The sequence below is a fragment of the Oncorhynchus mykiss genome, chromosome 12 (assembly GCF_013265735.2).
Source record: "Oncorhynchus mykiss isolate Arlee chromosome 12, USDA_OmykA_1.1, whole genome shotgun sequence".
NCBI lineage: Eukaryota > Metazoa > Chordata > Actinopteri > Salmoniformes > Salmonidae > Oncorhynchus > Oncorhynchus mykiss.
Window position 1 is genome coordinate 77527086 of NC_048576.1, and position 12492 is coordinate 77539577.

The 12492-nt window shown below is 43.4% G+C and overlaps 1 protein-coding gene across 2 annotated transcripts in view; it reads left to right on the top strand.

Annotated features, from left to right (window-relative positions):
- Positions 1 to 12492, top strand: part of LOC110538472 (myosin-9) — a 36555-nt gene that overhangs the window by 767 nt on the left and 23296 nt on the right. The gene's annotated exons all lie outside the window — the stretch shown is intronic.

The following is a 12492-nucleotide window of genomic DNA, read 5'->3' on the forward strand; positions in this document are numbered from 1 at the left end:
CAAGCAAACAAGTTTGTAGGCTAACGTACCCCGGGAGTGTTGTTGCGCACCATTACGTCACACTTTAATTGATTCGCTGTGTACGTCCACGCTTCCTGTTCGATTGATGCTTTTAGGTCTACGTCATTGAATTTGTTTGCATTTCTCATGCATTTCATCCTACACTCCAATGAGCTCATTATGCGTGAAATGGCAATATAGCCAGTCGTGTGCAGTTAATGTATATTTTTTTTTTAGGATAATCTATCTTGGTTTAAGTAATTGAACTAAATTGAACTAGATTAACTTTACTCGGTAGGCCTAGTGAACCTTGTTACACGACCAGACATTATATATGCAATGACCCCAGTCTATTTAAGTGCTTTGTCAGTAATTTGGGTTTGGTTAGTCAGTGTTTTGTGTTGTGAAATTATAGATTGCTGCAGTACTTTGATTCCGATTATTTCGACCTCAGGGACTTTGCCTGGCCAACCAAACTCGTTGCTCCGGCTAAACGCTACGCCACGCCCATTGACATTTAGTTTCTTTTCCACAGTGAGTCTGGATCGGAGTACCTCCCCAACGCAGAGGCTAGCATTCTATAAATCAGAGTCCCCAACAAGGGTGTTTTCAGGGTAAATGGAGAGCATCTGTGATGCCACTTCCACTTTTGGACGTTAACAATGTGACTCCATCTTAACTCCTCCTGCATATTTATCGGATTGGTTGAACATTGCAGAAGATAATCTCCCAATAAATTGTTTTTCTCATCAAGACCAGTATGTAGGGGATCTAGTTTCAGGAGTTTCTTTTACACTTGCTAGTTAGGTTACTAGAACACAAACCCGTTCTAACCATTCTGATTGGTCCCAGAAACCAATGATTTGGGCCAGAACCATGTTGGTAAAGCAGCATTTTGAAAGTGTCATTGGCTTTGATACTGTTTTTGTTTTGAGATGATCAAATCACTGGAAAAAGCAAGTTGGTTTTTCCACCACAAACGACTTCAACGTTGACAGACTCAAGCTGAAGTGTAGCAAATATAGAGCACAGGAAGAATTCATTTTGAGTCGTCAGGCAATCCGGGTCTCACAAATTACGCATGGTTCTCCAGTCAGCTTGGGCAATTCTCCTGTTATAGGAACCTGGCTCAGTCTAGACCTGTGCAAAAGTCTGTTCCCACTGCACTGAGTGAATGTCTGCCCTACAGATATGGCCACATTTGAATATCATGCCCATTAATTCAAACATGTTATTTCAAGTGAAACACAGGCCTGTGTCTTTATAACAGGGTTCCTGTCTTTTGAAGGCAACAGTATGCAAAGTCAAGTAAATTACTTTCTTGCATACATCCTTGGTCTCTCCGGTGTCTTTCTATTTCAATAGCGCAGGGTGTTTGTTCCTGTCAAGAATACATCATTTCCTGTTTGTGCTTTCACTGCACTGAACTGTGAATCAAACCCCTGGCAACATCTGAAAAGAATCCTCTGGATTTCAACATTGCTCTTTGGAAAGGCATTCACCATTATTATTAGATATAAACTGATTAGTCTAACTTGTAATGATCCTCTTACATTTTACTGTTTCAATGATGTCCCTACTAGAATGTATCCAGTTCATGAACAGTGGGTCGACCACATTTGATCCATATGTAGTCTAGCCTAAAAGTCTGCTTAAAATCATACAGGACAAATTAAAATGCCTGTGAATGTTAATGCGTTGAAGGCCAGCTAGGATGCAGACATCCTGGCTAAGGTAGATTACTGTAGAACCAACTTGTTTTTGTTTCAATTGGAAACATTTGGGTCAAGGCCACCGTGGCACAAAAGTGGCCCACAGTTATCCAAGGTTCAGTGGTAGCTGTGATTCTTGAGTTGATGCCATCAGTCAGTCCCAAGGTGTTTCTGTCGGGTGACATTCTCTAACCTAACTATAGATTTACAGGACGATAGTTGCCCTTTCAGTGATGAGGGGCAGTAACATGGGCAAATGCTTGCTGATAACCCAGAAAAAAATGAGCCCTACATTTGACCATACCATTACAATTAGATCATTTCAATCCTCATTAAGTAAACAATCCTCATTTTATATCCATTTTAGGCCTGATAATTCAGCTAGCTACAGCAGATCAGATGTATTTGATCAAAGGTCATCATCTGGACAGGACTGCAGTTTATGCTACATTGATATTTATGAGCCTTCTCACATAATGTACAGTACATCTCCAGTCAAAGAGGCAAGTGGAAGGCAAAGGTCAATCATCCACATGATCGTCAATATCATTTGAGTAATGTATACAAACCTGCTCATAGCCACAGATCAGCATATAAACATGGGTCACATTCGCTTCTTAAAGCTGGAATCCTTAATGGTGAAACTGTCATGTCAGTTTGGGATATTACAACAAAGTTACTGTAAACAAGTTTCTTCATCAGACGCCATTGCACGTGTGATACAATAGCAGAATATGTACTGCAACCTTTTTTAACTACACTGCTCGACGCACCTCACCTCTGTTACATTCACAAAACGATAACGACGGTGCTGGGGAGGACAGTGGAGCTGTTTCCCCTAATACGGATTCCATCTTTAACTAGGGCTGGGAATTGCCAGGGGCCTCACAATATTTTCATGATACTTGGGTGCTGATATGATATGTATTGCGTTTCTCACAATTGAATATGTATTACGATTTGGTCTGTGATTTAAAAAAAAAAAATAATAATAATTATTGTGTTTTGACAGTCCAAACATATTGCTCATATGCTGCTGAGATACAAGTGAGAGCATGAAAAATAGATCATGGAAATGAAAGTCCTATAAACAAATTGGCTCCCTATTTAATAAGATGGAGAACAAGCTATGAAGGAAAAATACTGGAGTTTTCAAATCAAGTTCAAGGAATTTTTTTCCCATCACTACTTTTAATAAAACAAGTTTGATATCATGGGTTCTTAGTAATGCAGACATCAAACACAGGATATTACGTGCGTGCATACAGTGCCTTGCGAAAGTATTCGGCCCCCTTGAACTTTGCGACATTTCAGGCTTCAAACATAAAGATATAAAACTGTATTTTTTTTTGTGAAGAATCAACAAGTGGGACACAATCATGAAGTGGAACTACATTTATTGGATATTTCAAACTTTTTTAACAAATCAAAAACTGAAAAATTGGGCGTGCAGAATTATTCAGCCCCTTTACTTTCAGTGCAGCAAACTCTCTCCAGAAGTTCAGTGAGGATCTCTGAATGATCCAATGTTGACCTAAATGACTAATGATGATAAATACAATCCACCTGTGTGTAATCAAGTCTCCGTATAAATGCACCTGCACTGTGATCCGTTAAAAGCGCAGAGAGCATCATGAAGAACAAGGAACACACCAGGCAGGTCCGAGATACTGTTGTGAAGAAGTTTAAAGCCGGATTTGGATACAAAAAGATTTCCCAAGCTTTAAACATCCCAAGGAGCACTGTGCAAGCGATAATATTGAAATGGAAGGAGTATCAGACCACTCAAATCTACAAAGACCTGGCCGTCCCTCTAAACTTTCAGCTCATACAAGGAGAAGACTGATCATAGATGCAGCCAAGAGGCCCATGATCACTCTGGATGAACTGCAGAGATCTACAGCTGAGGTGGGAGACTCTGTCCATAGGACAACAATCAGTTGTATATTGCACAAATCTGGCCTTTATGGAAGAGTGGCAAGAAGAAAGCCATTTCTTAAAGATATCCATAAAAACTGTTGTTTAAAGTTTGCCACAAGCCACCTGGGAGACACACCAAACATGTGGAAGAAGGTGCTCTGGTCAGATGAAACCAAAATTGAACTTTTTGGCAACAATGCAAAACGTTATGTTTGGCGTAAAAGCAACACAGCTGAACACACCATCCCCACTGTCAAACATGGTGGTGGCAGCATCATGGTTTGGGCCTGCTTTTCTTCAGCAGGGACAGGGAAGATGGTTAAAATTGATGGGAAGATGGATGGAGCCAAATACAGGACCATTCTGGAAGAACCTGTTGGAGTCTGCAAAAGACCTGAGACTGAGATTTGTCTTCCAACAAGACAATGATCCAAAACATAAAGCAAAATCTACAATGGAATGGTTCAAAAATAAACATATCCAGGTGTTAGAATGGCCAAGTCAAAGTCCAGACCTGAATCCAATCGAGAATCTGTGGAAAGAACTGAAAACTGCTGTTCACAAATGCTCTCCATCCAACCTCCACTGAGCTCGAGCTGTTTTGCAAGGAGGAATGGGAAAAAATGTCAGTCTCTCGATGTGCAAAACTGATAGACATACCCCAAGCGACTTACAGCTGTAATCGCAGCAAAAGGTGGCGCTACAAAGTTTTAACTTAAGGGGGCTGAATAATTTTGCACGCCCAATTTTTCAGTTTTTGATTTGTTAAAAAAGTTTGAAATATCCAATAAATGTCGTTCCACTTCATGATTGTGTCCCACTTGTTGTTGATTCTTCACAAAAAAATGCGGTTTTATATCTTTATGTTTGAAGTCTGAAATGTGGCAAAAGGTCGCAAAGTTCAAGGGGGCCGAGTACAGTGCCTTGCGAAAGTATATCTCTGCTCTCTGATTCAGGCTTGAGTCATATTTTACTGTGGCTGGCTTGCCAGTCAACCCCTTTCGAACTTATTTTAGTGCCATTACTCTCGCTATAAACGGCTATCTCTTTATATGTAATACACTCATTCCGTAGTTCAGTCTGGCTTGAAAAATATGATTTCAATTGGGTCAATCGGCTTGGTCGACTTGGCAGGGACACCCAATGTATCAGCTAAAAAGGCCTAGTGCAAATCCCACTACTAGGTGTATTCTACTGTTTGCTTGCTTGCTTGTTTCTTTCCTTCCTCCTACTCCATTCTGTCAATTTCTCCCTACTCTCCATACCTCCTATTTTGGGCCCCCTTCCCATCCTCCCCCTCACAGTGCACACCTGTAGGCTTCCACTGAATGCAACAATAGCAGGAAATGACTAATCTATGACTGGGGTTCCAAACAAACAAGGCTTGTTCTCACTTCTCTGGACTTAACTGTGGCAACACTGATTGCTGCTTTGTTTATGATACATGCTAGGCCTATGCTGGGTGGGGGGGATAGTTGTCCTTTTTAATTTATAGTGAACAAAAATAAAGCAACATGGAACAATTTCCACCATTTTACTGAGTTCATATAAGGAAATCAGTCAACTGAAATAAATAAATTGGGCCCTAATCTATGGATTTCATATGACTGGGAAGACTGATATGCATCGGTTGGTCACAGATGCCTTAAAACAAAATAGGTAGGGGGGTGGATCAGAGGACCAGTCAGTATCTGGTGTGACCACAATTTGCCTCATGCAGCGTGACACATCTCCTTTGCATAGGATTGATCAGGCTGTTGATTGTGTAATGTCGTCCCGCTCCTCTTCAATGGCTGTGTGAAGTTGTTGGATATTAGTGGAACTGGAACACGCTGTTGTACCCATCAATCCAGAGCATCCCACACATGCTCAATGGGTGTCATGTCTGAGTATGCAGGCCATGGAAGAAATGGGCCTTCAGCTTCCAGGAATTGTATACAGATCCTTGCGACATGGGTCTGTGCATTGTCGTGCTGAAACATTAGATGACGGAGGCAGCTGAATGTCACAACAATGGGCCTCAGGATCTCGTCACTGTGTGTCTGTGCATTCAAATTGCCATCAATAAAATGCAATTGTGTTTGTTGTCCATAGCTTATGCCTGCCTGCCCATGCCATAACGCCACCACCACCATGGGGTGTTCACAATGTTGACATCAGCAAACCGCTCACCCACACTATGCCATACATGGTCTGCGGTTGGGATGCCAGTTGGACGTACTGCAAAAATTCTCTAAAATGATGTTGGAGGCAGCTTATGGTAGAGAAATGAACATTCAATTTTCTGGCAACATTTCTGGTGGACATTCCTGCAGTCAGCATGCCAATTGCACACTCCCTCAACTTGAGACATCTGTGACATTGTGGCGTGTGACAATTGAACATTTATAGTGTATTTTTGTTGTCCCCAACACAAGTTGCACCTGTGTAATGATCATGCTGTTTAATCAGCTTCTTGATATGCCACACCAGTCAGGTGGATTATCTTGCCAAAGGAGAATTGCTCACGAAGAGTGATGTAGCCACATTTGAGAAGCTTTTTGTGCATATGGAACATTTCTGCAAACTTTTATTTCAGCTCATGAAAGAGAACCAAAACTATATATATATTGTGGTTATTTTTTAATTCTACGTAACTAATGGAGAGAAGCATATTACTAGATAGGTAGAGGTCTTTTACACCATGTGGGTGGTGAAAAGCTACCTTGCATGTCAGAAAATAGACCTTGTTCTGTGTTGTGATCTGCGCACTTGATGTTTGGTTTTATAGGCGTGTATACATGTATGTGTCAGACTGGCCATTGCCCAACGCAGTCAACTTGAGCACTCGAACACAGTTTCACATTGAAATGCTCTCTGCACAGGGACGTCCCTCTGACTGCCACTCCATATTTTATTTCTCCTTCAACCCAAATGCAGGTCAGGTTCCATATACCCCACTAGTTTGAATACAGCACATGTTCAACTGGCCGTGAGTGCTTTTCGACTTGTGAATAGCCTCCATAAACGCTGCACACTTTGTCTTCATGTAGCCTAGACTATAGTGATTCAAAGGGAGTGCTCTTATACTGTAGATAAGACTTCTAGTCAGAGATAAGGAGAGAGAGACTAAACCATCCCCTCCCTTTGGTCTGCTAACCCCTAAGTGAAAATAATGATGAGAAGACCTGTTCACGGTCAGGTGAAAGATGCTATATGTCCTGAGTAGGGTTTAGAAAGACCTGTTCAGTGTTCACCGTCAGGTGAAAGATGCTATATGTCCTGAGTAGGGTTTAGAAAGACCTGTTCAGTGTTCACCGTCAGGTGAAAGATGCTATATGTCCTGAGTAGGGTTTAGAAAGACCTGTTCAGTGTTCACCGTCAGGTGAAAGATGCTATTTGTCCTGAGTAGGGTTTAGAAAGACCTGTTCAGTGTTCACCGTCAGGTGAAAGATGCTATATGTCCTGAGTAGGGTTTAGAAAGACCTGTTCAGTGTTCACCGTCAGGTGAAAGATGCTATATGTCCTGAGTAGGGTTTAGAAAGACCTGTTCAGTGTTCACCGTCAGGTGAAAGATGCTATATGTCCTGAGTAGGGTTTAGAAAGACCTGTTCAGTGTTCACCGTCAGGTGAAAGATGCTATTTGTCCTGAGTAGGGTTTAGAAAGACCTGTTCAGTGTTCACCGTCAGGTGAAAGATGCTATTTGTCCTGAGTAGGGTTTAGAAAGACCTGTTCAGTGTTCACCGTCAGGTGAAAGATGCAATTTTTCCTGAGTAGGGTTTAGAAAGACCTGTTCAGTGTTCATCGTCAGGTGAAAGATGCTATATGTCCTGAGTAGGGTTTAGAAAGACCTGTTCAGTGTTCACCGTCAGGTGAAAGATGCTATATGTCCTGAGTAGGGTTTAGAAAGACCTGTTCAGTGTTCACCGTCAGGTGAAAGATGCTATTTGTCCTGAGTAGGGTTTAGAAAGACCTGTTCAGTGTTCACCGTCAGGTGAAAGATGCTATTTGTCCTGAGTAGGGTTTAGAAAGACCTGTTCAGTGTTCACCGTCAGGTGAAAGATGCTATATGTCCTGAGTAGGGTTTAGAAAGACCTGTTCAGTGTTCACCGTCAGGTGAAAGATGCTATATGTCCTGAATAGGGTTTAGAAAGACCTGTTCATTGTTCACGGTCAGGTGAAAGATGCTATATGTCCTGAGTAGGGTTTAGAAAGACCTGTTCAGTGTTCACCGTCAGGTGAAAGATGCTATATGTCCTGAGTAGGGTTTAGAAAGACCTGTTCAGTGTTCACCGTCAGGTGAAAGATGCTATATGTCCTGAGTAGGGTTTAGAAAGACCTGTTCAGTGTTCACCGTCAGGTGAAAGATGCTATATGTCCTGAGTAGGGTTTAGAAAGACCTGTTCAGTGTTCACCGTCAGGTGAAAGATGCTATATGTCCTGAGTAGGGTTTAGAAAGACCTGTTCAGTGTTCACCGTCAGGTGAAAGATGCTATATGTCCTGAGTAGGGTTTAGAAAGACCTGTTCAGTGTTCACCGTCAGGTGAAAGATGCTATATGTCCTGAGTAGGGTTTAGAAAGACCTGTTCAGTGTTCACCGTCAGGTGAAAGATGCTATATGTCCTGAGTAGGGTTTAGAAAGACCTGTTCAGTGTTCACCGTCAGGTGAAAGATGCTATATGTCCTGAGTAGGGTTTAGAAAGACCTGTTCAGTGTTCACCGTCAGGTGAAAGATGCTATATGTCCTGAGTAGGGTTTAGAAAGACCTGTTCAGTGTTCACCGTCAGGTGAAATATGCTTTATAGTAGGGTTTAGAAATACATGTTTATTTAAGTGACAGAGGATGCGGGTATGTATGACTCCCTCCAGCATTCTTTCACAACAGTTAAAAGGCTTATGTAACCATGATCTAATATCCAATGCGCTTTCACTTGTTCACCAAGTGGGTGCAAATTTAAAAAGCCAACCGTGTCCAATATGGCTGTCAAAACTACAACAGAAATATGAGCCATTTCATCATCCCTTTGACCCCAAATCATTATACGTTTTTAGGCGTTTGTCAGACTGACACCTACTGGCTGTCAACCAGTACAGTTAATAGAACAATTCTAAAGGAAATGTCTGTTATTAGATCTAAACTGGACAGTTCAAATCAGTTATTCACTTTATGGTGCTGCTAGACTAACAGGTTGCTTAGAGTTCCAGTTTTACGTGCATCTCTAGTGAGGAATGTGGAAAAATAGTGGATAAGGGTTTGTCATGGAGTGTGGTTAGTTTCCAGGACTTAATTTACTGCACAGTCTGCAGAGGGCTGAGAACTTCTCGTTTCAATGGTGTCCCCTGGCGCGCTCTGCAAGAATTCATACAACCACGTTCCACAAATGGCAAAACAGTTTTCCCTCTGTCATTTCCTCTTCCCTCTCTCTCTCCTCGGCTCCCCCTCCCTCCCCTGTTTTAGGCAGAGTGATGGTGTCTGAGTCCATAATGAACTTAGACACACCACCTCTCCTGCCCTCTGGCCTCGTCTGGCGGTCACACTCTCTCCCTCAGGGCGTCACAGTGGAGAGGACTAGGAAAGCCAGAGGTAAGGTCAGAGGGCAAGGGATGGAGGGATAGGCCGTTGAAGCTTAACATGCATTCAAGACTGACCATGCTAGACTGGACCCAACAAGAGACCATCTGATGAACTAGAGTAGGTACTGGCAGGACAGACGGGATGTGATCTGAGAGGAGGATGTATTAACGGTTTTATTAATATTCCAGTCAATGGAGACATATACCATGGCCAGTTGGCCACGTCTGTTTAACCACTTTATAATGTGGCTGGTGGGATACAAGGCTTATTGTATATGGTCAGGCTTTAAATGTTGCCTTTGGTCACCGACTGATGAGATGGAGGGTCAAGACCTTGGCTTTTCCAGCTACTCAGCATAACTCTGGGTGGGAAGGCACTGAGCTGGAATGGAATGAGAGTGGAGCAGGGGAGGAGTGAGGGAGGGATGGCTCTGAAGAGCAAGCAGCCTTTGGTGTCCCTTTTAACGAGACGGCCAGGCGTCGACAAGGACACTTTACTTCCTCCCTTTGTGCCTTCATTCTTGTGTCTGTGACATCGGTTCTAAAACCACACTCTCTCCTCCCTCTTGTTGTTCGGCACAGGGTTCCGCTTCTATAGTAGACCACTTCACTGACTAAGCACCACTCTACCTAGATGTTGGTGGTTTTCTTAGCCTTCAGTGACATGTTGGCTGGTCATTGATTGTGATAGGTCCGATAACATTTAGGGACTGTTGGAGGGATTGGTTTCCTTGTATTCCACGTGTCGCCTTCATTAATGTGTAACTTTGCTTGAGTAACTACCAGAATGGCTAATCTCAATGTAGCCAACCTTCAATAGATGAGTCTGTTTGTACAGCTGAACAGTATTTAACGTGACAAGACATGGGGAGACCTTGCAGCTGCGCGGTACTGGGCTTCAGGCTTAGTGGCGTCCCAGGTTGAGTGAAGACGTGGCCAGACAGAAAGCTGTGGACTTTGGTGGCCAGACCGAAAGCTGTGGACTTTGGTAGGGACTCTGTCATAATTAAAGACGTGGGTCTACCCAGTGTTCTCTTAATGCCATGTACAGGCTTGGCAGTGTCTATCAATGGCAACGGCTGACCATCACACTTTAGGTCGTCTTCACCTTTCAATATAGAGCACCTTCCATAGAATGACTATGAAAAGAATAAATGTGGTTATAAATGTAGCCCTGTGCTGCTCTCAGGAGATGGATGGAGGAGATGCGTCACTGACTAATCTGTGTCAAGACGACGTGTATAGGACACAGCACAGGCCTCTCTGCTCCCTCCCTCCCTCCCCAGGGCCGTCCAAAACGGCTGCATGCTCTCCTTTTTGAAGTCTCATTTTATCATTATTTCTGTTCAATATCATTGGGTTATATTCCTATCCTGCTGGCTTATCCATGTCTTGCTGGTAGACCATGCAAGCTGAACTCTCTGGCCCCCATCCTGCCTCCACTCAACAGATGGCCTGTATATGTTTGAGCTGCATGTTTGAGTTTGTTTTCATGTAGGCTACACGTATTTTTCTTCTCTTCATGCTGCACGCCCACGTTAGCCTAGCTGACACTGATAAGAATCAATCCCAGAGCGTTGGTGTGTTGAGGCTGTACTCCCCACTGCTTGTTTTTGACAAGCAGGAAAACAATGGTTAACTATTGCAGTCAGGCATTAGCTGTGTTAGGACTGCATGGAACTGACTAGACTGCCCCTTGGTGTGGTTGCTGATTGTTTGCCTAACGTTGCAGATAGTTAGGCCCTGCCACAGTCAAGGGACTGTCTGAAGGCCACTGGCTTCACCACTGCACACAGTCTAACTGTTCTACTGTACAGCCTGTGGGTGCATTGCCAGGGATCGGTGATGTATTTTGAGTGTTTAAGGGCTCGAACACACCAATAGCGTTTGCCTGCTGAGAGTACTTTGCCAAAAAATACTTTACATGTAGAATCGCGCAAAAATGTGATCCGTCAGACATCAACAGCGTGCTGAACGATCAGTAGACCAACGGGAGATCCACATTCGTTGCGACGTGTGCGACCCTTAAACCCCCCGGGCTTGACTGACCCTGTGATGGGGGGAAAAAGGGGCAGAAGGACTGGAAGGAAAGACCAGGAGAGACTGATGGTGGTAAGAGGAAAGAAATGTGCAGCGTTCCTTTGCTCTCTGTCTCCGATAAAGGGTCAGTATGGGAGGAATGTGACCCTGGAAGACTGGATAAACAGAGGGGGGGGTGGGGAGAGGGAGACTGGAGCTGACCGAGAGGGGTCCGGAGGGACTCATTTGTGGGGTACCTCACTCTAAAGCAGGAAACTGGGAAGTAAGGGTTGAGAAACAGAGTTGGGAAAGGGGAGGGTGTTGTGATGGAAGTCAGCTGTGGAGCTCTGAGGGAGAGGAATGGTGCTACAGTCTTGGTTGCCTTCCTGGTTGCCTGACGTACATCAGGGTTAATGTGCCATTTAGTATTTCTCATAACCCTTTCGGTCAGCAATGCCCATATCCAATGCAGTACAGCCCTTCTCGGTACATTCTCAAACATCTACTTGCCCTAGCCTTTGTGTGCAGTAGACTGCATTTCCCCCAGTGTAGGTTAACATGCCTAAAATACATTTTCCCATTCTACAGCAGGTAAATCTCACATTCAATGATGTGCTATTTCGTAAGAATATCTTTATGATTGCAGGCAATGTAGGAGAACTTGCCACCTTGGTAACCCCCCCCCCCCCCCCCCCCCCCACCCACCAACTGCATTTCCAAATTATCCAAACAAACTCTGCCAACAAACAAAGCTCATAAGTATGGTAGTGGAAAAATATCTTGAACTTGTAACCTTTTTGAGTGTTTGCTGTTTTGCAACATTGAATATGTAAACATAACGGAGCCAGTTGTTGTAAAATTTCAACTTTTTTATTTCTACCCTAGGGAGTGAAGGAAAGTTTTAGGCTAACGACCCTGGCGGTGGTGGGAAAGCACAACTCTCCCGTTGTTGGAATGTTCAGATAATGGCCTTCCCTTTTCTCTACCTCTGTGTATAGCTAAATGTTATGAAACACCCTTCCCTCACCCCCACTGGATTCTGGTAATACTTGTCTAGTGTCTCCATGTGGGTTACACCATGGAACTGACTTCAATGACTTAGAGATGTTGTTCATGAAAAAAAAATATGCTTTATGTCCTGAGTAGGGTTTTTCGTGAACCGGTCCTGTTTGGGCCTGCAAGCCATGTCGCTCACTTCTGGCATTGTGGTTGTGTTTTACACGAGCTTTGTAAACAAGATTCAAGACTGAACATTGTGTTTAGGCCTTTAACACCATTTTTTGGGGG